Below are 22,947 nucleotides of genomic sequence, written 5' to 3'. Positions count from 1 at the left end.
GGCTTATGTAAAACATCGTACAGTTTATAACAATCTATTTTAAGCTGATACCAGCTTAAGTTTAGTAGCATACAAAAAATCTATACTTTTACTTCTCCCCTGATCCACTTTATGTTATTGACGTATTCATGAACATATTTTTATAGTCATAGTTATTTTTATACTTTTGTCATTTAACTTCTCTATCAGAATTAAAAGTGACTTATGCACTGCTATAACAGTATCACAGTATTCTATATTTGTTTGTATATTTACCTTTATCAGCAAGCTTTATGTTTTCATATGATTTTGTGTTCCTGTTTAACATGCTTTTGTATCAATTTAGAGGACTCTCTTTAGCATCTCTTATAAGGCAGTTTTAGTGGTGATAAACTCCTTCATCTCTTGTTTATCTGGAAAACCCTTTCTCTCCTTCATTTTTGAAGAACAGTTGCTGGATGTAATGTTCTTGGTTGGCGATTTTTTCTTTCAGAGACTATATCATCCCATTCTCTTCTGGCAGGGTTTCTGCTAAGAATTCTATTGAGTTTTATGGGGGTTCCCTTGTATATGATGAGTCACTTTCCTCTTGTTGCTTTTAAAATTTTCTCTTTGTTTTTGATTTTTGAAAATTTTGTTATATGTAGCTCACTGCAGACTTCTTTAAGTCTGGTTTCATTTTATTTAATAGATATGAGGCTTCTTGAATCTGGATGTCCTTTTCTTTCCCCATACTTGGAAAGTTTTTGTCATTATTTATTTTTTTTAAATAGGTTTTCTTCTCCTTTATCTCTGTCTTCTTCTGTGAGTCTCGTAATGCATGTATTGATCTTGTTCATATTCCATAAATATCTTAGGCTTTGTTCTCTCTTTTTCATTCTTTCTTCTTTTTGCTCCTCTGACTGGATAACTTCAAATGACTTTAAATTTGCTAGTTCTTTATTTTGTTTCATAATGTGGGCTGGGGAACCTTCTAGTGTTTTTTTTTTTTTTTTTTTTTTTTAGTTCAGTTATTGCATTCTGGACTAAACTCATTCTCCAAATTTTCTGTTCGATTCTTTTTACATTTTCTATTTCTTTTTGACATTCTTACATAGTTTATGCATTGATTTTCTGAACTTCTTGAGCATCTTTTTGACTGTTATTTTAAATTTTTTGTCAGGTAATCCATATACTTCTGTATCTTTTGAGTCAGTATCTGAGATTTATTTTGTTCCTTTGATAGGGCCATTTTTTCTTGTCTTTGTATTCCTTGTAACTTTTGATTATGTTCGTGCATTTGAAAAAACAGCCACCTCTTCCAGTCTTTATGGATGGGTTTTATACAGGAAAGACCTTCAAAAATCAGCCTGGCTAGAGATTCTGTGAGCTTCTTAAATCATTTCTGTGGCTGTATCTTCTCTATAAATTTCTAATTGGAGGCATATGCCATTTTTGCTTTTATTTTCCAGGAGTTTGTAATCTCTTGTTCTCTTGGTGACTAAGACAATCATAAATTCTCATGCCACTCAACTCATTTTTGTTCTTAGCACTGTTTGGTTTGTTTAGGCTGCTTTGACAAAAATACCAAAGACCAGGCAGCTTAAACAACAAACTTTATTTCTCACAATTCTGGAGGCTGGGGAGTCTAACATCAAGGCACTGGCAGATTTAGCATTTGCTGAGGACCTTCTTCCTGGTTCATTGATGGCCACTTTCTTGCTGTGTCCTCCTCACGAAGAAAAGGGTGAGAAAACTCTCTGACACCTCTTTGTAAGGACACTAGTGCCATTCATGAGGTCTTCATCTCATTACCTAACCATATCTGAAAACATCACCTGCAAATACATTGGGGATTAAATTTCAGCATGAGAATTTGGGGGAACACATACATTCAGTTTATGGCATTGGCTGCCAAGCATCTAGAGCATACAGCATTCTATCTGTGCTCTGAGATGAGTAAGACCGAAGCCAGTCCCTAAGGCAGCCCCTGTGAAAAGTCAGAATGTTGGACATATGGTCCAATCTTCTCTTTCTGTCCCTAGGGAGAAAACAGGAGCTGGGAGTTTCCTCCCAATTGTGTGTGCTGTGCCAGTGGGGGGAATGATAGTGAGAGGGTACCACAAATTTTCCTACCACCTTTGATGTAGCTGCTTTTGTTTTCCTTGGTGACAAAAGCCTCTTAACTGGTGTATAGATTGCTCAAAAAGACATTGTTTCATGTATCATTGTTGAGTTGGTGTTTCCATAGGAAGAAGGAGCACTGTCTTGCTCTCCTAATTATTCTAATATGAGCAAAACATAGTTTTGTAAACTACTACATTTAAATTGATAAGAGCACATATTATTAAGAAAAAACCCCAGAAATTTGAAAGGATTACAATGCTTCAATATGTTTCCCTTTAATTTTAATAAAGAGATTACAGTCTTTTGCTTATGTCAAGCCACAAATTTAGGTAATCTCATTTGCAACATATGTACAGTAGTCTCTTATCCATGGGGAATACATTCCAAGACCCTCAGTGGATGCCCAAAACCATGGATAGAAACAACCCTATATGTACTATGTTTTCTGCCTATATGTACATGCCTATGATAAAGTTTAATTTATAAAGTAGGCACAGTAAGAGTTTAGCAGCAGTAACTAATACCAAAATAGAACAACTTTAATGATATCATAAAAGTTGTGTGAACGTGGTCACTCTCTCTCAATTATCTTATTATACTATAGTCACCCTTCTTCTTGTGATGATGCTAGATGACAAAATGCCCACAGGATGAGATGAAGTGAAGGGAATGATGTAGGCATTATGAGATAACCTGAGGCTACTACTAACCTTCTGATATGTCAGAAGTAGGATCATCTGCTTCCAGGCTGCCCCTGACCATGGGTAACTGAAACGGGAAAGCAAAACCACAGGTAAGAAAGACCACCGTATATTGCAAGGAGTGTCTGTCTGTATTTATGTGTGCATCTAAATTAAATTTTAAATATCACAGTATAGGTATAACACCATGCAATAAAAAATTAGCCATGTAGTTATATAATTTATGCTGTTACAAACTATTATAACTAATATTAATTTGTATGTTGTGATTTTATTTTATTTTTATAGTAATTTTAAAAAGGATATTTAAACTAATGGGCATATAAAATGTAACAATGTTAACTATGAACCATAAACTTTGAATTTTCATGGAGAATTTTGTTTTAAAATTTGACACCCTGTCATATAACTTTCAGTAGTGTTTTAGCTATAATACCATCCAAGCAAGGAAAAATTAAAGGACACTATTTAATATAAAAATCATCCTGGGTAAAAAATTCCTATTTCCAGTTATGTGAACCATTAACCACAAAACTATTGGTGGGGGGGAGGGGAAATATGAACTATAAAATTTAAGAGGTGGAATGCATGAAAAACTATAAAAATTAGGAGGGGGAATGCATGAAAAAATGTTGAAAATCAACAAATATTTGTAATTTGAATATAAATTTAAAATACTGTAGAGAGGGGCACCTAGGTGACTCAGTGGATTAAGCATCTGCCTTCGGCTCAGGTCATGATCCCGGGGTCCTAGGATTGAGTCCAACGTTGGACCCTCCTGCTCAGCTGGGAATCTGCTTCTCTCTCTACCCCTCCCCCGTGCTCGTGGTCTTTCTCTCGTACTCTCTCTCTCTCCCTCTCAAATAAATATTTTTTTTTAAAAAATCTCTAAAAAAAATTAAAAAATAAAATCTTAAAAAAAGTACTGTGGAGAAAACTAGCTCAGGTTGATGAGTGAAAAATCAAGAGGAAGGGCGCCTGGGTGGCTCAGTTGGTTAAGCGACGGCCTTCGGCTCAGGTCATGATCCTGGAGTCCCTGGATCGAGTCTCTCATCGGGCTCCCTGCTCAGCAGGGAGTCTGCTTCTCCCTCTGACCCTCCCGACCCTCCCCCCTCTCATGCTCTCTCTCTCAGTCTCTCTCTCAAATAAATAAATAAAATTTAAAAAAAAATCAAGAGGAAATTCTTACTTCTAGTTCGGTCACATTATTTTAAGATTCATGTGGTCTGAATTATCATTCCTTAGAAAGACAATAGGAGGGGACTATTTCCTCTTAATTCCTGGCAAAGAAAGACTACAAAGATTAATCCTATAATATCTAGTGACAAAAGTGTAACTTCATAAGTTTTTCTGTTAGCATATTTTTACCAAAGATGTAGCTAAAATGTTAAAACAGACTATGCCAAAAATATATAATATAGGTCATTAATGAGCTAAAATGTTAAAACAGACCATGCCAAAAATATATAATATAGGTCATTAATGAGGTGGATTTAGTGACCCTGGAACTCATCTATACTCATTTAATAATATCTTTATCGAAGCAAGTAAAACTTTAACATTTACTGCTGTACAGAAAAATTATGAATTATTTTAATTATTAGGAAATAATTTTGGTAATATGTAATCAGATTAGAATTATAGGACAACAAAAATTGGCATGATTATTATTTACCAAGAAGGGGAAAACAAACACAATAGCAGCAGAATTTTAGGTAAGAAGTAAAAAGAAGAAAAAGAGAAACCTAAAGTTATTTTATAAACTAAATAAAAAACAAAATCCTTGCTGCAGGTAGAAAAAATAATATGGCATTATTTGCCTCAATTATCTGCATAATTTAGGTGAAGTTAGGCAATTTTGATTGAAGCATCCTAGATTATGGCTTTAATTTTCCATTTTACCTTTTTGTGTTGGAAATATTTTATGCACTACATATATTATTAGGGGAGAAGTTGGAATTACAGCCACCGGTACTGAGTCAAGAGAATACAGTGAACCTATTGAAGGTAGTAATCTACAGAGAAAAATTAAAAATGTAAGTAATAATGTCTCCTATGATTATCCAATCAAATTTGTAGAAGTTATGGTATAGGTACGGTTGATTTTTTTAAAAGATTTTATTTATTCATTTGAGAGAGAGACAGACAGAGAGAGTACAATCAGGGGGAGAGGCAGAGAGAGAGGGAGAAGTAGACTCCTCGCTGAGCTGGGAGCCCGACATGGGGCTGGATCCCAGGACCTGGAGATCATGAACTGAGCCAAAGGCAGACACTTAACCATCTGAGCCACCCCAGGCACCCCACTAAGGTTGATTTTTATCTTCCTGCCTATTTAATTTTCTTTACTGACATGTTTGACTGTCAAATAGAGAGCAGAATTAAATTTGAATTAAGTTTTGCATAATTTCTGAAGAAATGTTTCATAGATACATTAGACATAAACAAATACAGATTTAATTTTGGGTTCATTATAATATTCTAAGAACCCTAGAGTATTTAAAAGATAAAGATATTTATGAGAGGGGCACCTGCGTGGCTCAGTTGTTAAGCATCTGCCTTTAGCTCAGGTCATGATCCCAGTGTCCTGGGATGGAGCCCCGCATTGGGCTCCCTGCTCCGCGGGAAGCCTGCTTCTCCCTCTCCCACTCCCCCTGCTTGTGTTCCCTCTCTCGCTGTGTCTCTCTCTGTCAAATAAATAAAATCTTAAAAAAAAAAAAGATATTTATGAGAGAGACAAATATGATTTCTGGCAACATTTCATCTTATTTTAGGAGATGAACTATGGAAAATATAGAGATATTTTTATTATGATTTAGTGGTTAAAAATGTCTTTCTTGGGGCGCCTGGGTGGCTCAGTAGGTTAAAGGTCTGCCTTTGGCTCAGTTCATGATCCCAGGGTCCTGGGATCGAGTCCCGCATCAGGATCCTTGCTCGGCAGGGAGCCTGCTTCTCCCTCTCCTTGCTGCTCACCCTGCTTATACTCTCTCTCTGTGTCAAATAAATAAATAAAATCTTTAAAAAAAAAAGTTTTTCTTGTTTCACAAATACGATGTTTAATTTAGTTATAGTGGAAGCTATACATGTAAATAAATATGGGACAAAACTTTATTGATTCTATTCAAGTGGAATCTGGAAAATTATTTTAAACCTGACAACAACATGGTGGAAGGCCCAATGGTGTCAATGAAATATGTAGAAGTAAAACTCTGGACTGTAATAAAAATAAGTTCCTTGAGATAAAAATGATAAATTTATCCTTGATAGTGGCAGCTATTACATGAAACCTATCATTTAAAATATATTTATGTACATTCAACAAGTGGTGTTGGGAAAACTGGACAGCTACATGCAAAAGAATGAAACTGGACCACTTTCTTACATCATACCCAAAAATAAACTCAAAATTGATTAAAGACCTAAATGTAAGATCTGAAACCATTCAGATCCTAGAAGAGAGCATGGGCACTAATTTCTCTCACATCAGCCATAGCAACATTTTTCTGGATATGTCTCCTGAGGCAAGGAAAACAAAAGCAAAAATAAACTATTGTGACTACACCAAAATAAAAAAAGCTTCTGCACAAAGAAGGAAGCAAAGGTTGCCTAGGTGGCTCAGTCATTTGGGCATCCAACTCTTAATTTCAGCTTAGGTCATGATCTCAGGGTTGTGAGATCAGCCTCCCATTGGGCTCTGTGCTGGGCATGGAGCCTGCTAAAGATTCTCTCTCACCCTCTCCCTCTGCCCCACCCACCCATCTCTCTCTCTCTCCCTTTCTAAAAACAAAACAAAACAAAAACAAAGAAGGAAATAGCTAACAAAACTAAAATGCAACCCACTGAATGAGAAAAGACACTTGTAAATGATATAACCAATAAAGGGTTAATAGCTAAAATATATAAAGAACTTATACCTATGAGTATATCTAACCAAAGAGATAACAGATCTGTACTCTGAAAACTATAGAACATTTGTGAAAGAAATTGAAGATGACACAAAGAAATGGAAAAACATTTCATGTTCATGGATTGGAAGAACAAATATTGTTAAAATCTCTATACTACCCGAAGTTATCTACACATAATGCAATCCCTATCAAAATACTATTTTTCACAGAGCTAGAACAAACAACCCAAAAATTTGTATGGAAACACAGAAGATCCCGAATAGCCAAAACAATCTTGAAAAAGAAAGAGCTGGAGGCATCACAATTCCAGATTTTAAGCTATATTACAAAACTGTAGTAATCAAGACACTATTGTATTGGCATAAAAACAGACACATAGATCAAGGGCACAGAATAGAAAATCCAGAAATGGACCGACGACTATATGGTCAGCTAACTTTGACAAAGCAGAAAAGAATACCAAATAGAAAAAAGACTCTTCAACAAATGGTGTTGGGAAAACTGGAAAGCAATATGTAGAAGAATGAAACTGGACCACTTTCTTATACCATGCACAAAAATAAATTCAAGGTGGATGAAATATCTAAATGTGAGATAAGAAAGCATCAAAATCCTAGAGAACACAGGCAGTAACCTCTTTGACATTGGCCGAAGCAGCTTCTTACTCGATACATCACCAAAGACAAGGGAAACAAAAGCAAAATTGAACTATTGGGACTTCATCAAGATAAAAAGCTTCCGTACAGCAAAGGAAATGATCGACAAAACTGAAAGACAACCTTCAGAATGGGAGAAGATATTTGCAAATGACATATCTGCTAAAGCGTTAGTATTTAAAATCTATAAAGAACTTATCAAATTCAACACCCCAAAAAACCAAATAATCCAGTTAAGAAATGGGCAACAGACATGAATAGACATTTTTCCAAAGAAGACATACAGATGGCTAACAGACACATGAAAAAATGCTCAACATCACTCATCATCTGGGAGCTACCAATCAAAACTACAAGGAGATATCACCTCACACATGTCCAAATGGCTAAAATGAACACAGGAAACAACAGATGTTGGCGAGGATGTGGAGGAAGGGGAAAACTCTTACACTGTTTGTGGGGATGCAAACTGGTGCAGTTACTCTGGAAAACAGTATGGAAGTTCCTCAAAAAGTTAAAAATAGAACCACCCTACTATCCAGCAATTGCACTACTAGGTATGTACTCAAAGGATACAAAAATACTGATTCAGAGGGATACATGCACCTCGATGTTTATAGCAACATTATCAGCAATAGCCAAATTATGGAAAGAGCCCAAATGTCCACTGCTTGATGAATAAATAAAGAAGTTGTGACATATATATACAATGGAATATAACTCAGCCATTAAAAAAATGAAATCTTGCCATTTGCAATGATAAAGGTAGAGATAGAGTGTATTATGCTAAGTGAAATCAGTCAGAAAGAGATAAATACCATATGAGTTCACTCATATGTGAAATTTAAGAAACAAAACAGATGAACATGGGGGTGGGGAAAGAAAGAGGCAAACCATAAAACCATAAAACAGATCTTAACTATAGAGAACAAACTGAGGGTTGCTAGAGGGAAGATGGGCGGGGGGGAATGGGTTAAATAGGTGATGGGTGTTAAGGAAGGCACTTATGATGAACAGTGGGCTTATATGTAAGTGATAAATCACTAAATTCTACTCCTGAAACTAGTATTACACTGTATGTTAACTAATTGGAATTTAAATAAAACCTTGAAATTATAAAAAAATAAAAATAAATAAACAAAATAAAACATAAAAAATAAAAATAAAATATATAAGAACTTATATAATTCAACACACACAACACAAAAAATAAATAATTCATTTTAAAAATGGACAGAAGACATAAACAGATACTTCTCCAAAGAAGACATACAGATGGTCAACAGACACATGAAAAGATGCCCAACATCATTCATCATCAGGGAAATGCAAATCAAAACCACACTGAGCTATCACCTTACACCTGTCAGAATCGCTGAACTCAAAGCACAAGAAACAACAGGTGTTGGTGAGGATGTGGAGAAAAAAGGAACCCTTGTGAACTGTTGGTGGGAATGCAAGTCAGAACAAGCATTGTGTAAAACAGTATGAAAGTTCCTCAAAAATTTAAAAATGGAGTTTCCACATGATCCAGTAATCCTTCTACTGAATATTTACTCAAAGAATACTGAAATGCTAATTCAAAAGATATATACACCCCTGTGTTTATTGAAGCATTATTTACAATAGCCAGATTATGGAAACCACCTAAGTGTCCACTGATAGATGAATAGATAAAGGTGATGTGGTGTAGATATACAATGGAATATTGGTCAGCCATAAAATAGAATGAAATTTTGCCATTTGCAGTAACATGGACAGATCTAGAGGGTATAATGCTAAGTGAAATAAATCAGTCAGAGGAAGACAAACACTGTATGATTTCACTTATATGTGCAATTTAAGAAACAAAACAAAGAAAAAAAAGAGACAGTCCCAAAATCAGACTCTTTTTTTTTTTTTTAAGATTTCTTTATTTATTCACTTGAGACACAGAAATACAGACAGACAGAGAGATAGAGAACATGAGCAGGGAGAGAGGCAGAGGGAGAGGGAGCAGGCTCCCCACTGATCCAGGAGCCCAAAGTGGGGCTCGATCCCAGGACCCTGGGATCATGACCTGAGCTGAAGGCAGACGCTTAACCATCTGCCCCCCAAAACCTGACTCTTAACCATAAAGAACAAACAGATGGTCACCAGAGGGGAGGTGGGTGGAGGGATGGGTGAAATACGTGAAGGGGACTGAGACTACACTTATCACGATGAGCACTGAGTAACGTGTAGAATTGTTGAATCACTATATTGTACACCTGAAACTAATATAACACTGTGTCTTAACTATACTGGCATTAAAATAAATAAATAAATAAATAAACAAACATAAACAAAGACCGAGCTATTCAAAACACAGATTTAAAAGAAAGTCCAAATAGCATGAAAATGAAATATTCCTAGAATAGAATTTCTGTGTAATATTAACCCTTAAAATCTGTAGGGCTCTATGATTAAATGAAGTTTGCTTACATGTTTTAGGAAATATAGAAATCTACACTTCTTTGATAAATATTAAATCAAAGGTGTACTAGCCATTAAAAGAGCAGTCAGTATTGAACTGGACCTGCTGAGCACAACCAAAGGAAAGTAAACTTTACTTCCAGCAAAATATACAGTAGTGAAAATAGGTATCTATATAAACTTCTGCTTTACAATTTTTTTTTTTTGTTAGTGCTGCAGTATGATTTTAAAATGCTGGGGCACCTGGGTGGCTCCGTTGGTGAAGCATCTGACTCTTGATTTTGGCTTAGGTCATGATCTCAGTGTTGTGAGATTGAGTTCTGTGTCAGGCTTTGTGCTGGGCATGGAGTCTATTTGAGATTTTCTCTCCCTCTTCCCCTTCCCTTCCTCCCTCTCTCAAATAAATAAATAAATACATAAATGCTGCTAAATTCTAATTCTTTCAACTTCTGACACTTTAGCATTTTGTCTGTGTTGCTTTACTCTTAAAAAAAATACTGGACAATGTCCACTGAGCTACTTTCAATAAAATATTGATCTTTAGTTTATAGTGTGCTTGTTGTTTGTAATTTTCAATACTTCAGGTTTCCAGAAAAACTGTATACTTGTTCTTCATAAGTATATTGCTTTTATAATTCATAAATACACAGTGAGCCCTACCTAAAGACAATGAAGTAAACTAGATTTCTTAAAATTGCCTTTTTAAGGGCTTAGAGTGAGAAAAAGTAGAATATGGATATCATTTAGGTATTTCATTAGAAAATAAGCAAACAACCCTAAAATAGAGGTTCCTGGAAGATATCCCACCTGTGCCTTGAAACGATAGTGGTCACTCAGCATTAAATGTTGTGTTTTGTGCAATGACCCTCAGTGGAGCAACTTGGGGGCACAAATGGAATCAAGTCATGTATACAAACACAAATGCACACATACAGCCCAGCCCATGGTGTGCCTCAGTGAGCATCAGTGAGTGATGGAAGAATGAAAATGCATTGACCAATTTATCAGGAACCCATGGAAATTTCCATATACCCTTCGTTAATTATTTCTCTTCCAAAGGCCTGGAGTTGTCTTTGACCCATTTAAATTTCTGCCTTGTGTGAAATCAATCAGTTCCCATTTTTTTTTTCTTTTATGTGTAAATTTGGCTGTGGGTGGTGGTAGGGAAGACAGAGACATTACAGGGGTCAAGGTGACTTAAAAAGAGCAATTTATTTCTTAGTCACATGTGGTAAGTAGAAAAGTGGTACTTGCTTTTATCAATGTTCACTTAAATTTATATACTTATTTAATTTCAGACTTAATGAAATTGAAAAACTAGTTTAAAGTATTCCCACATGCCCTTTATCTAGATCCCAATGTTAACATTTTATCAATCTGCTTTATCTTTTTTTGTCTCTGTCATTGTTCCTTTCTCTCTCTCTCTCTACTCCTCGCCCTGTCACTATTTTTCCTAAACTATTTGAGAGTAAGTTACATGTAACAAACTTTGCCCTTAAATATTTCAATGTGTATTTATAAAACCTATGATACTTTCTTATAGAATCACATTATAGGGGCGCCTGGGTGGCTCAGTCAGTTAAGTGTCTGCCTTCGGCTCAGGTCATGATCCCAGGGTCCTGGGATTGAGTCCCACATCCAGGCCAGCATCCGGCTCCCTGCTCAGTGGGGGGCCTGCTTCTCCCTCTCCCTCTGCCTGCTGCTTCCCAGGCTTGTGCTCTCTGTTGCTCACCCTCAAATAAATAAATAAAATCTAAAAAAAAAAAAAAAACCAACGTTATAATTATCAAAACCAAGAAACAAATATTGACATAATGTTATCGTCTAACAGCAAATTATTCAAATATAAATATTTCTCTCATTAGGAAAAAAAATCTGATCTGTGGTCCAATCCAGAGTCACTTGATGCCTTTAGCTCTCATGTCTCTTTAATATTCTTTAATCAGGAACGATTTCTCAGTTTTTCTATTAATTTGTATTTTTTTATCTTTCATGATCTTGACATTTTTGAAGAGCAAAGGCCACGTATTTTCTAGAATGTCCTTCAATTTGGGTTTGTCTGATATTTTCTCATTATTAGATTCAGGTCGTGTATTTTTGGCAGAAAAACCACAAAGGTGACATTGGGTCCTTTTAAGTGAAACATACAAGAGGCACATGACCATCATCAATAGTTATTGAACAAGATTGCATTTGCCATCTGCAAAGCATAACTTTACTTCTGTATTCCAAAGCATAATTATTTATTCTCACTTAAAAAAAACGTATTTATAGAGTCCTGACTATGTTCCAGGCACTATGTATGTAATTAAATGTTATGAAAGTTCCAGGTTAGGTGGTCAAATATTAGTATAAGTGAGGAAAACCCCACAGAAGTAGTGGAACTTTAACAGGACCCTGGGTTATGGAAGGATGATGAGTAGGATAATGAAGGACATTCCATACAAGAAAACCTAGAAGGATGGAATTCATCACCTTGCAAAGTTGGTTAAAACCTGGTCCATTCTGAAATCGTATGAAGTGGCTCTGGTACATGTGAAATCAATTTTTCATCACCCATATTATAAACCGCAATTAATAAAACTATTCTCAGCAGGAATTAATTTTCAGAAATCCAGGATGTCTTTTGATGTTTGTAATAGTGCACAAAGTCTGGAGAATATACTATTCATTGGTCCATCTATCCAAAATAGACTAGAGTTTTGCTTCCATGTACTTAAATATGATTGACTATGTTTAGTTGCTGCTCACTGTTGTTGCTGTTGTGGTTTATTTATTTGTTTCTTAATAAGTTGAAGTTCCTCGACTCTGAATTATATGCCTACTGAGCTTATCTGATCCTTCTTATTTCTGAGGCAAGAAGCCACTCTTTACTCTAGAGCAGCCCTCATATAAATCAAAACACATATAAAGAGCAAGTAAGTGCTTTAATATTCTATTAATTTAAGTATTCAAGGACTTAAAGGTATGGGATCTGGATAGGAAACATTGCATGTTCAAAATTTAGTAATATTGTTAACAGATAATGTCTCTCTCTTTTTTTTTAAAGATTTTATTTATCTGACAGAGAGAATAGCTAGAGCAGGAACACAAGCAGGGGGAGTGGGAGAGGGAGAAGCAGGCCCCCCACGGAGCAGGGAGCCCGATGCGGGACTCGATCCCAGGATACTGGGATCACGACCCGAGCCGAAGGCAGAAGCCCAACGACCGAGCCACCCAGGCGCCCCGAATGTCTCCTTTTTTATGGTATAATTATCTCTGATTATTCTTGAAGCTTCAAATAAAAGAGCAACACAACCCTGCAATTAGGGTACAATTGTACCTGAAATCTTAGAAGTTCAAAGTCAGACCACTGCACCTTACAATTTAGAACTACCAAAATGGGTGCATTCCATATGCATTTGGTTAAACTATAGCACATTACTCTATTTCTTAACAGATATGTGAGCAGCAGCTGATATGCATAGTACAGTAACTAAGGTTAAACTTAAAAAAAATTACTCTTCTAAAGCATAAGTTACAAAATACAAAGGTGAAAGGTTTTGAGGTATTTAATTTCCTTTTCTGCCTTGAAAAAAAAAAGAATAGGAAATAGAGCAAACACTAGGTGCATTTTATTAATCACATACTCCAAGTCAATCCACTTTATACATAGGAATGTGAAATGTCAGATTCAATTAAATAAGTGCTTGTAAAATAAAGCATTACACCACATGAGCATATTTAAATCACAACACAGTCAGATAAATGCACTAAAATTCAAATAAGCATATGTAGCTACTTGGCTCTTTTTAATTATTGAAATAGAGACATTGACTCCCATGTGTGATGATGCAAACAGACCATGCCTTCTTATAAATGTTTATTTCTGGCTTTTGACTTCTGATACATTTTTTTAAGTGGTATTTTATAGGAAAGAGGAGTATTGTGCTCTTCATATACTCTCAACCCTGCAGGTTTTCAGATTTCTCATTTGGTGAGAGATGTCAAATCAGTAGTTAATGCACGTTCAGAAACAACATATACTTCAATACTTAAGGAAATAAAAAATTAACTCTTTAGCTCAAGACTGGGGACATCTCATGGAGGCCTTCAAGTCTATGATCATTGTAAATATACACATGTATTTCATACATATAAAGAGTTAACTTTTGTTGTAAATAACAGTAATAGGCAACAGTAATTGAGAGCCAGCTCAAAACTACACTACACAATGTAAAAAACAGCTCTAACCCCCCACCCCCCCACCCCTCCACTCCCCGCCAAGTTTCTTCTTGGTCAACATTTTTTTTAAAGATTTTGTTTTTAAATAATCTCTACACCCAATGTGGGGCTCAAACTCACAACCCCGAGATCAAGAGTGGCATGCTCCACTGACTAAGCCAGCCAGATGCCCCCTCTTCGTGGTCAACATTAATGTTCCCATTTTACAGGTGAAGGATGTTTCTTAGGCTAAATTACTTGTTTAATACTGTTTAATTAAGAATTTGGCTCAATAGGGCCTTCATGTTAGGTATGTTGAATTTTATACCCACTGCAAGTTCTTGTGGTCTTAAACATAATGAGAATCAGTTAAGTGGCACTGTAGATCTTTTCTTCACAAAGTACTTATCCACATTCCTACCTTTTATTGTGTTTATCTTATAAGATAATTTATTGTAAGTTATATTTGTCATTTTATTTATATTTTAAAATATTTATTCTGATGATCAAGATTCACCTATTGAAAAAAGTTAAAAAATTAAAAAAAAATAACAGCTAATATCCACAATCCCATAACCCAGATATAAACACTGATAAAAACATGCTTGCATTTTTCCTACCAGTCTGCCTGGAGAGTATTTATTTTTAGGTAACACACAACTGCATACACACATTAATTTAGCAACTCAGATATTTACTGCCTTCGATGTACCATCACCTAAGGATAAAGAGGTGAATCTCATAGAAAAAAGCTTGGTTTCTTATTGTGTTTGGTTTCTTACTGCACACACACATACACACGAATACATATTGACCTATTTTGACAAATGAAGTATAAAACTTTGTTCATCTTTTTTCTTTCCATGATATCAATAAGCATTTTCCAAGTCTAACCATCATGAGATACAGCTTTTAATAAATTTTATAAGGTAGCTAAGTGATAGATCATGATGTTTTTGAAATTTGGGTTCAAATTTTAGCTTTGCCACATTGTATATTCCCTTGAGCTAGTGACCTAACTTCTGTTATATTTGTGTCTTCAGCTTGCAAATGAAAATAAAAATTAGTACGTATCAATAGGACTCGGTGAGAGTTCCTGTTTATACTTCATTCGATAATGCTATTTTTAGATTATACTTTTATTATTATATATATATATTTTAAAGATTTTATTTATTTATTTGAGAGAGAGAGAATGAGAGAGACAGAGAGCACATGAGAGGGGGGAGGGTCAGAGGGAGAAGCAGGCTCCCTGCCGAGCAGGGAGCCCAATGTGGGACTCGATTCCGGGACTCCAGGATCATGACCTGAGCCGAAGGCAGTCGCTTAACCAACTGAGCCACCCAGGCGCCCCTTTTATTATTATATTTTCATTTTATTATATCATAGCAGCTCATATGGTTGACATAATGCCTGAGAACCTATTAGCATCGAGTCCAGTGATTTTGTTCTGACAGCCTTCACACACTTCCAATAAAATATCAAACAATTAGTGGGCTTATTTGGTGCAAAGGCTTAGCACCTGTTCCAAAGCACCCAGAAGGAGAATCTGACCAGACACTTATTATTGCTGATGAGAAGGGTGGGCGCAGTCCTGTGTGGTACCACCTGTTGCTGCAGCAATGGCTTTCTCATGCATTTCCCCACACAAACTGGAAGGTGCTCCGTGTCCCAGGCCCGTCCTTCAGTCCACATTACACATATAGCCATCATTCCCAAGCACATGTCTGCACGTTCAGAGGGGCTTCAAACTTCCGCTGCACTGAGCTAAAATCAGTGTTTCCCCAATACTATCAAAGCCTTGGATTTTTACTCAAGTCACGCAAACTGTCCCTATTCCTTCATGGTGAATGCTCATTTAAAGGGAACTCGGTGTTACTTCTTGTCCATGTAACAGAGTAGCTCATCTTAGACTGTCACAGACATTCTAAGAATGTGGACCTACAGAAGGGCAGAGTCAGGATCAGTTCTCCTCTCAAGCTGCTCCTAGGGTTCAGTTTAAGTGTGAAAATCCAGGCACTGTCTGCTTCCCAACTTGGGTTGTAATTTTCCTCTCTCCCACCTCACTCAAGGTCTTTTCTCTGTCCTCCCACTCAAGGCATGTAGCATAAAATTCTCAATAAAGGAGGCTTTTAACAGATGGGAATAGAGATTGTTTTTTAAGCAGCTTTTGCTTTTAATCTGGTTTTCTTTGAAGCAAAGGAAAACAAAGGTTTGACTTCTTGACTAAGGGGAAGAAAACAATAGAAATTTCTGAGATTAAAATGTGCAGTTATATTTTAATAGATTATCTGACTTTATTAGATATACTGATTTTAATAGATACACTGACTTTATTAGACCTCAGTCTTCTGATGTAATATATACCTATCTGATGTAATGTATATCTACCAAGAAGAAAAATTTCATATCCTTTGTATACATTAATTTATTAAGAAGTAGTTGGCTTATGGGAAAGTGCTAGTATAATCTCTGATGTGCTATTTTACAATAGTGTCTGGAGGTTTAAAAAAAAAGTCTTCATAATTCTTCTATTTATAGTTACCCATCTAAAAAAGTTTAGTGGTTGAATTTAATACTTAGCAATTACGCTGGCCAAGCAATATGTAGGCAAGTATTTTAAACAGCTATGTCTCTGCCAATTCCATGTGGCAATTTTCAACCCTACTATTCTTGATATTACATAAAATGTGGAGGGAATCCATCGTGTAAACAGACTTTTTGAGGGCTGAAAATGAAAACTTTCGATATACTTAAATCTTACTTGTCCAGACTATTCTCTGAAATCAGTGAATTCTGTAAATCTGCATGATATCAAAACAGTGTGGAATTTAATGGGAATTGCACATTATGTTTTTAAATAATTTCCATTTATTGAAACGAACAATGTGTTTGCTAATGTGTTTAATGTTGTATATATATCATCTCATTTAATTCTTACAACATTGTGAAAGAAAGATTAACATTAGACTCTTTGTGCAACTAGGAATTCTGAAAGTTAGACAGATGATTTACTTGAGACTACTCAACTAACACATGACTGAAGACTATGAACCCATTTCTTAACAAATTGTGATAGATCTTGTACAAAGGTGGCTGCCAAAAATGTCTCCCATCCCTATATACATATTCTTCTCCTCCCACAAAGAGGTGAATTCTATTCCCCCTTCCCTTGGATTTTGCTGTCCCTTGTGATTTGTTTTGACCAATAGAATCTATTGGAAATGATGCTTTGCCAGTTCCGGGCTTAGACCCAAGAGGCCTGCCAACTTACACCATTTCCATCTTGGACAACAGCTGTCCTGTAAAGAAGTCCAACTCACCTTGCTGGTGGGAGATGTGGAGAGAAAAGTGTGCTGGAGGATGGGAGTCTACCAAGGGAGAGAGAGAGAGTGTCAGCTAACTCCTGGCCATTATAGTTATCTTCTCTGAGACACCAGATATTTGAATGAAGACATGTGGACCATCTATTCCTAGTTTAGCTGGCACAGCCAAACTACATAGAAGAGAGGCTCAGACAGGCTCTGCGAAATTGCAAGATCATAAGCAAATAAATAACAGTGGTTGTTTTAAGCACTAAGTGTGGGGAGCTCTGCTAGGAAGCAAGAGATAACTGAAACATCAATATGAATTACAACCTCTTTGCTAACAAACTCTTCTACTGCATTAATTATTTATTATAAAACAAATCTCCTAACACTTATATAATTTAAACAAATTATTTGGTATTAGTATTTCAGAGATAGCCAGAGAAAGTCATGATAAAAATGAGCAAGAAACCAAATGAAGAGTAAAATCCTTTGTTCACAGCTGTATTTGTCTGCAACTAAAACTCCCCTCATTAGCATTCTTAGTATTTAAAAACTCAGTAACCATAGAAAAGTTTCCAAGCAAAATTATCTTTTTCTGTTGCTGATATTACTTGGGGGCAAGTATGAAAAATTTGAAAAACACTTTATGAATATGGAGATCGTTAAATAAATTATGATACACTGCAAAATGAAGTAGTACAAAATCATTTCAAACTTTACCCACATTGCTAAGTGAACAAGTATACTGTAAAGCAATATGTAATAAAACCTCATGTTGTTAAACTAGTATTATTGATTGTGTATATAAAGACACAATTCTAAATTATTAATAACTGACATATTTGAAAGTCATGGAATAAATGTGTTTTATTTTATAAGCATGAGAAAGTCCTCATAAATGTGGCAGGTGAGGGGGAGGGGGTGCGGGGTGAAAGAACCTGGACACTAGAGTTGGTGGAGTCCATAAGATTTGGTACAAATCCTGATTTTATCACTTAGTAATTGTGATTTCAGGCAATAACCTAACATATCTCAATCTGTTTCCTCATCTGTAAAATGGGAAGAACAATATCTGCCTTTAAAATTATCACTGAAGGGGTGCCTGGGTGGCTCAATCGGTTAAGCCTTTGACCTTGATTTCAGTGCAGGTCATGTGATCTCAGAGTGGTGGAATCCAGGCTGCATGGGGCTCCCTGCTCAGTGCGGAGTCTGCTCATCTCTCTCTCTGCTCCTCCCTCTGCTCTCTCTCTCTCAAATAAATAAATAAATAAATAAATAAATAAATAAATAAATAAAAATTATCACTGAAGTCAGAGAGTACCTAATGATGCTCAGTAAATGGCAATTGTTCACATTGTTATAAATTAAGGCCAAATCGGGGCGCCTGGGTGGCGGAGTCGGTTAAGCCTGGGCCTTCGGCTCAGATCATGATCCTGGAGTTCCAGGATCGAGCCCCACATGGATTTCCCCACTCAATGGGGTGTCTGCTTCTCCCTCTGCCCCTTCCCCTGTTTGTGTTCTCTCTCTCTCTCTCTCTCAAATAATAAATAAATAAAATCTTTAAAAAAAAATTAAAAAAAAAATAAATGAAGGCCAAATCAAATCATGTCCATGTAACAGCACTGCAGTGCTCCGCCAGAGGAGAGGTTTTCAAATGCCTTTCAGTGGGTTGTTTTTGTACAGGGATGTCCTTGGCATTCCCTGAAAGTCTGAATCAAGCTTCAGTAAAAAAAAAAATTAATTAAAAAAAAAAATCTATAGCCCATATGCTTTTAAGTCAATTAAATGAGAACCAAGTTTAGGGGTGGCTGCTCAATGTGTGTTTTCCTCAGAGTTAGGATTGCTCAATAACAAAATCTGAGAGGAGATATCGTGCACTATGTTTACATTAGTATTTATTGCAAGGGTTTTTGTTTGTCTTATATACTTCATAAATGTTACTTTCTTTTATTGAGGTGAAATGCCCTTAAAACTAGGAAAGGGTAATTGATTACAAATAGAAAGCAGAAAGACTGTGTGATATGGATATAACAAGAGTGATCTGGTTTAAGAAGAAAAGAAAGATCACTGTTAACAACACCGAATGATTCACATTGATCAAACTGGTGAAGAAACATAAAAGGAGAGCAACTAGGCCAAAACATTCACGTCGGGTCATTCAATGAGAGAAAACAAAACAAAATAGGACAGAAGCGTGATTCTAATTATTAACTTTGGGGATTTGTATGTCACAACAAATTCATAGTGGATTTCATGCAGTAAAATTTTGCAGAATAGTTCTATAGCACAGCCTGTTTCTAATGTTATTTGAAAGGAAATAAAATGCAGGAAAATGATATTTCTCAGATTTTTGCAATATGAAAAGATTAGTCTTATTCATTTTCATTAGACAAAATTTGAATATGAGATTGAATTGTCTTCTTCAAAGTAAGCACATCTGTATTTGAGGGGAAATCGAATACATTCGATGGGGATGCGTATTAAACCCAGTACTATTGGCATTTACATTGGTGTATTTGATAGCTAGACCTGCAGTTTTCTGTGTCCTACAATCGCATGATATTTGTACCTTGCTCTTAATAGATATCTGCTCAATTTGACATTTGAAATTCAAAGATTTTCTCATATAAAGACTTTTGTCAAAGTTTTTATGACTATGTTGCTGCTCTTACACTTGATACAAGCAAATAAGATATGCAACTTTGTAAACGTCTTCACCATATACACACTAATTCATAGAAGACAAATTATGTAATTAAGCTATTCTTATACATGATTAATTCCTTTGTTTTAATATTCCTAAATAAACATTTAGCAAGTGTTAAACGTGTGCTAAATATGGTATGGTTGTACAGATGAATTAGTTAACAGGACAAATGTGAACTCTGAACAAAATACGAAAACAGTGTCAAAATTCCAAAGGCCTTGGATTTATCAAAAAACTGATTTTGAAATGTTTCCACATAGTCACTGTATGTTACATAAAAGGTATGTTACAAAAACTGTAAAATTAACTATCAAGGAGATTTTGGCATCCTATACCTATTATTTATGGTAAATATTATGAAGGTTCTTTTTTTTTTTTTTAAGATTTTATTTATTTATTTGACAGAGAGACACAGTGAGAGAGGGAACACAAGCAGGGGGAGTGGGAGAAGGAGAAGTGGGCTTTCCGCCGAGCAGGGAGCCCGATGTGGGGCTCGATCCCAGGACCCTGGGATCACAACCCAAGCCAAAAGCAGATGCCTAACGACTGAGCCACCCAGGTGCCCCTATTATGAAGGTTCTTATGAAATTTCCAACTTTTTAGTGAATTTATATAGACAGCAAGAATAAAACTACAATTCTATGTTAAAATAAGTGGGTATCTCGAAAGCAGGAGTTATCTTGAATATTTAAATAGGACCAGATAGGTGATGATAAATAGAGAGAGAGAGAGAGAGAGAGAGATAGATAATAGATAGGGTTCAATTTTGATATTGATACATCAATACAGAAATTTCCATTAGGTAAATCTCTCTCTCAAGAACATGATAAACCACCTGAGATCTTGCTGTTAATTTTTTTATGTCCAACTCTGACAGTATTTGGTAATATACATGTCACATGCTTGGTAATATAGCAATGACAGAATTTGAATTCAACTCTTGAAACAAAATACATATAACTTACTTGGAAATAAGTCAGTATTCAGCAGGAATAATCTTGACCTTTCTGGAAAAAAATTATATGGTCTAAATGATTAACTATGATATTACAGGGTACTTTTTTTTTTTAAAGATTTTATTTATTTATTTGAGACAGAGAGAATGAGAGACAGAGAGCATGAGAGGGAGGAGGGTCAGAGGGAGAAGCAGACTCCCCGCTGAGCAGGGAGCCCGATGCGGGACTCGATCCCGGGACTCCAGGATCATGACCTGAGCCGAAGGCAGTCGTTTAACCAACTGAGCCACCCGGGTGCCCCTACAGGGTACTTTTAAAACATTATTTTTCTATCAAAAAATTATCGTATAAACTAGCTAAGAAAATTATCTCCTTCCTCTATATTAAACATTTACCAAAAACAAATATGAGGATTTTGTTTGCATTAAAGTTTTGTTTTAAACCCATTACTCCTCTTTAGCTTTTGGATCAGTTTAACTGAAGATTAAGCAGAAAGTAGAAGGTAAGCTATTAAAAAAAAAAAAGTTAACATTTGCAACTATCTGCTTGGATGAATCACAATGATTGTTGATAAGCACACCACACACAAAAAAACAGAAATTAAATGGACAATGATCCTGAAAAAAAAAAAATTGCAACCATTTTTCTCTAAGCCCTGACTTCAATTTAGTATTCATAAAGCCTCCTCATTGTTCTTATTGTCGATTGACATGTTAATAAATAAATGTTCTAAAGTTACTGACAAATGTGTGCATAATACCCACAAAGCATGGATCAGTGCTCTGTGCAATATTCCATGTGTGAAAACACAAACATCCCTCTGTTGAGAAATCAAACTTGGCAAACAACTGCTACACTTTTCAGATTCATAGCAATCATGGTTTTCTGTAGTTTTTAGGGGCAAAATCCACAATTTTGTTTTCTGAGCACTGTTCCATGCACTGTTAAAAGCAAGTAAATAATATATCATATTCTACTTAAATGTCAATTTAAGATTTATATATATATTTTTTATTTAAATCTATTTATGATATATCCTAAATGTGATACTACTCTAGAAACATATGTGGGGAAAGATGCATACTGAAAAACCATCTTAAATGGGATACGGATAAACAAAAAATAATCTTGTTATCTCTCATTCTGATTAGCACAGAAAGCCTGCTATCTACTCTACCGAGTGTCTCCAGCCTTGACAATGCTGTGGTCATAACTCATAAAACACTGGGATCCAGGAAATTTGTTAGACATAAAAATGAAAAGAACTGCATAATTTTTATTTCTTAAATAAAATAAAGTCTGATTTAGAATGCAGATGTTTCTGTCTTTGATGTTTGAATGTTCTGGGTAAGCATATTAATGAGATTCAGCTGTATTAGTTTAGCTCAGGTAGATTGGAGTTTTATGATCTTGTGAAGTTGAAAAACATAATTGTGCTTTTTTTTTATATATAAATGCTTTTTGAGGATCATCTCAAAACAGAAAAAATTTAAAGCAGAGGTTTACCTTTTTCAGATGGCAGACTCTTTTGAACACAAATAATAAGAATATTGACAATATGCATTGCAAACCTGCATCGGTGAGGACTTTCTTGTTGAAGAGGAGTTTGATGGTAACACTTAAGCGACTTAGAATTTTAAACAAGTAGAATAGTAGACATATTTTCCATGGTTGGCCGTTTTCCATGCAATGGGGTGTGTTTTTTAAAACACATTCTTGGCCTTTATCGAAAAACCACAGATAGCTATAATTTGGGTAGCTTTTACAGATAATTTATGACTTTTGCACTCAACTTAATGGTCCATAAAAAACTCAAACCAGCAGTGTTAGGACATTGCTTTAACAGTCAAAAGGATTTTGGAGACTGAGAGGGTTTTTAAAAAGGGACTTCCATGTCAAATGAGATTTTGAATTGTACTTGGAACATTTGTTGCTTGATACAAACATGCTCTGTTTCAAAGTTATACCC

The 22,947-nt window shown here is 35.5% G+C and overlaps 1 long non-coding RNA gene across 1 annotated transcript; it reads right to left on the bottom strand.

Moving 5' to 3' along the window:
- Nucleotides 1-1,713: 1,713 nt before the first annotated feature.
- LOC118014731 lies at nt 1,714-22,516 on the bottom strand. The gene is made up of 3 exons (XR_004680360.1): nt 22,485-22,516; nt 2,796-2,853; nt 1,714-1,796 (listed from the first exon to the last, which is right to left on the bottom strand). It is a non-coding gene; the product is annotated as an uncharacterized LOC118014731 (long non-coding RNA).
- Between the last annotated feature and the right edge of the window lie 431 nt (nt 22,517-22,947).

The sequence above is a fragment of the Mirounga leonina genome, unplaced genomic scaffold (assembly GCF_011800145.1).
Source record: "Mirounga leonina isolate KUSES-001 unplaced genomic scaffold, KU_Mleo_1.0 Mir_165, whole genome shotgun sequence".
Lineage (NCBI taxonomy): Eukaryota > Metazoa > Chordata > Mammalia > Carnivora > Phocidae > Mirounga > Mirounga leonina.
This window is presented reverse-complemented; position numbering and strand designations above follow the sequence as displayed.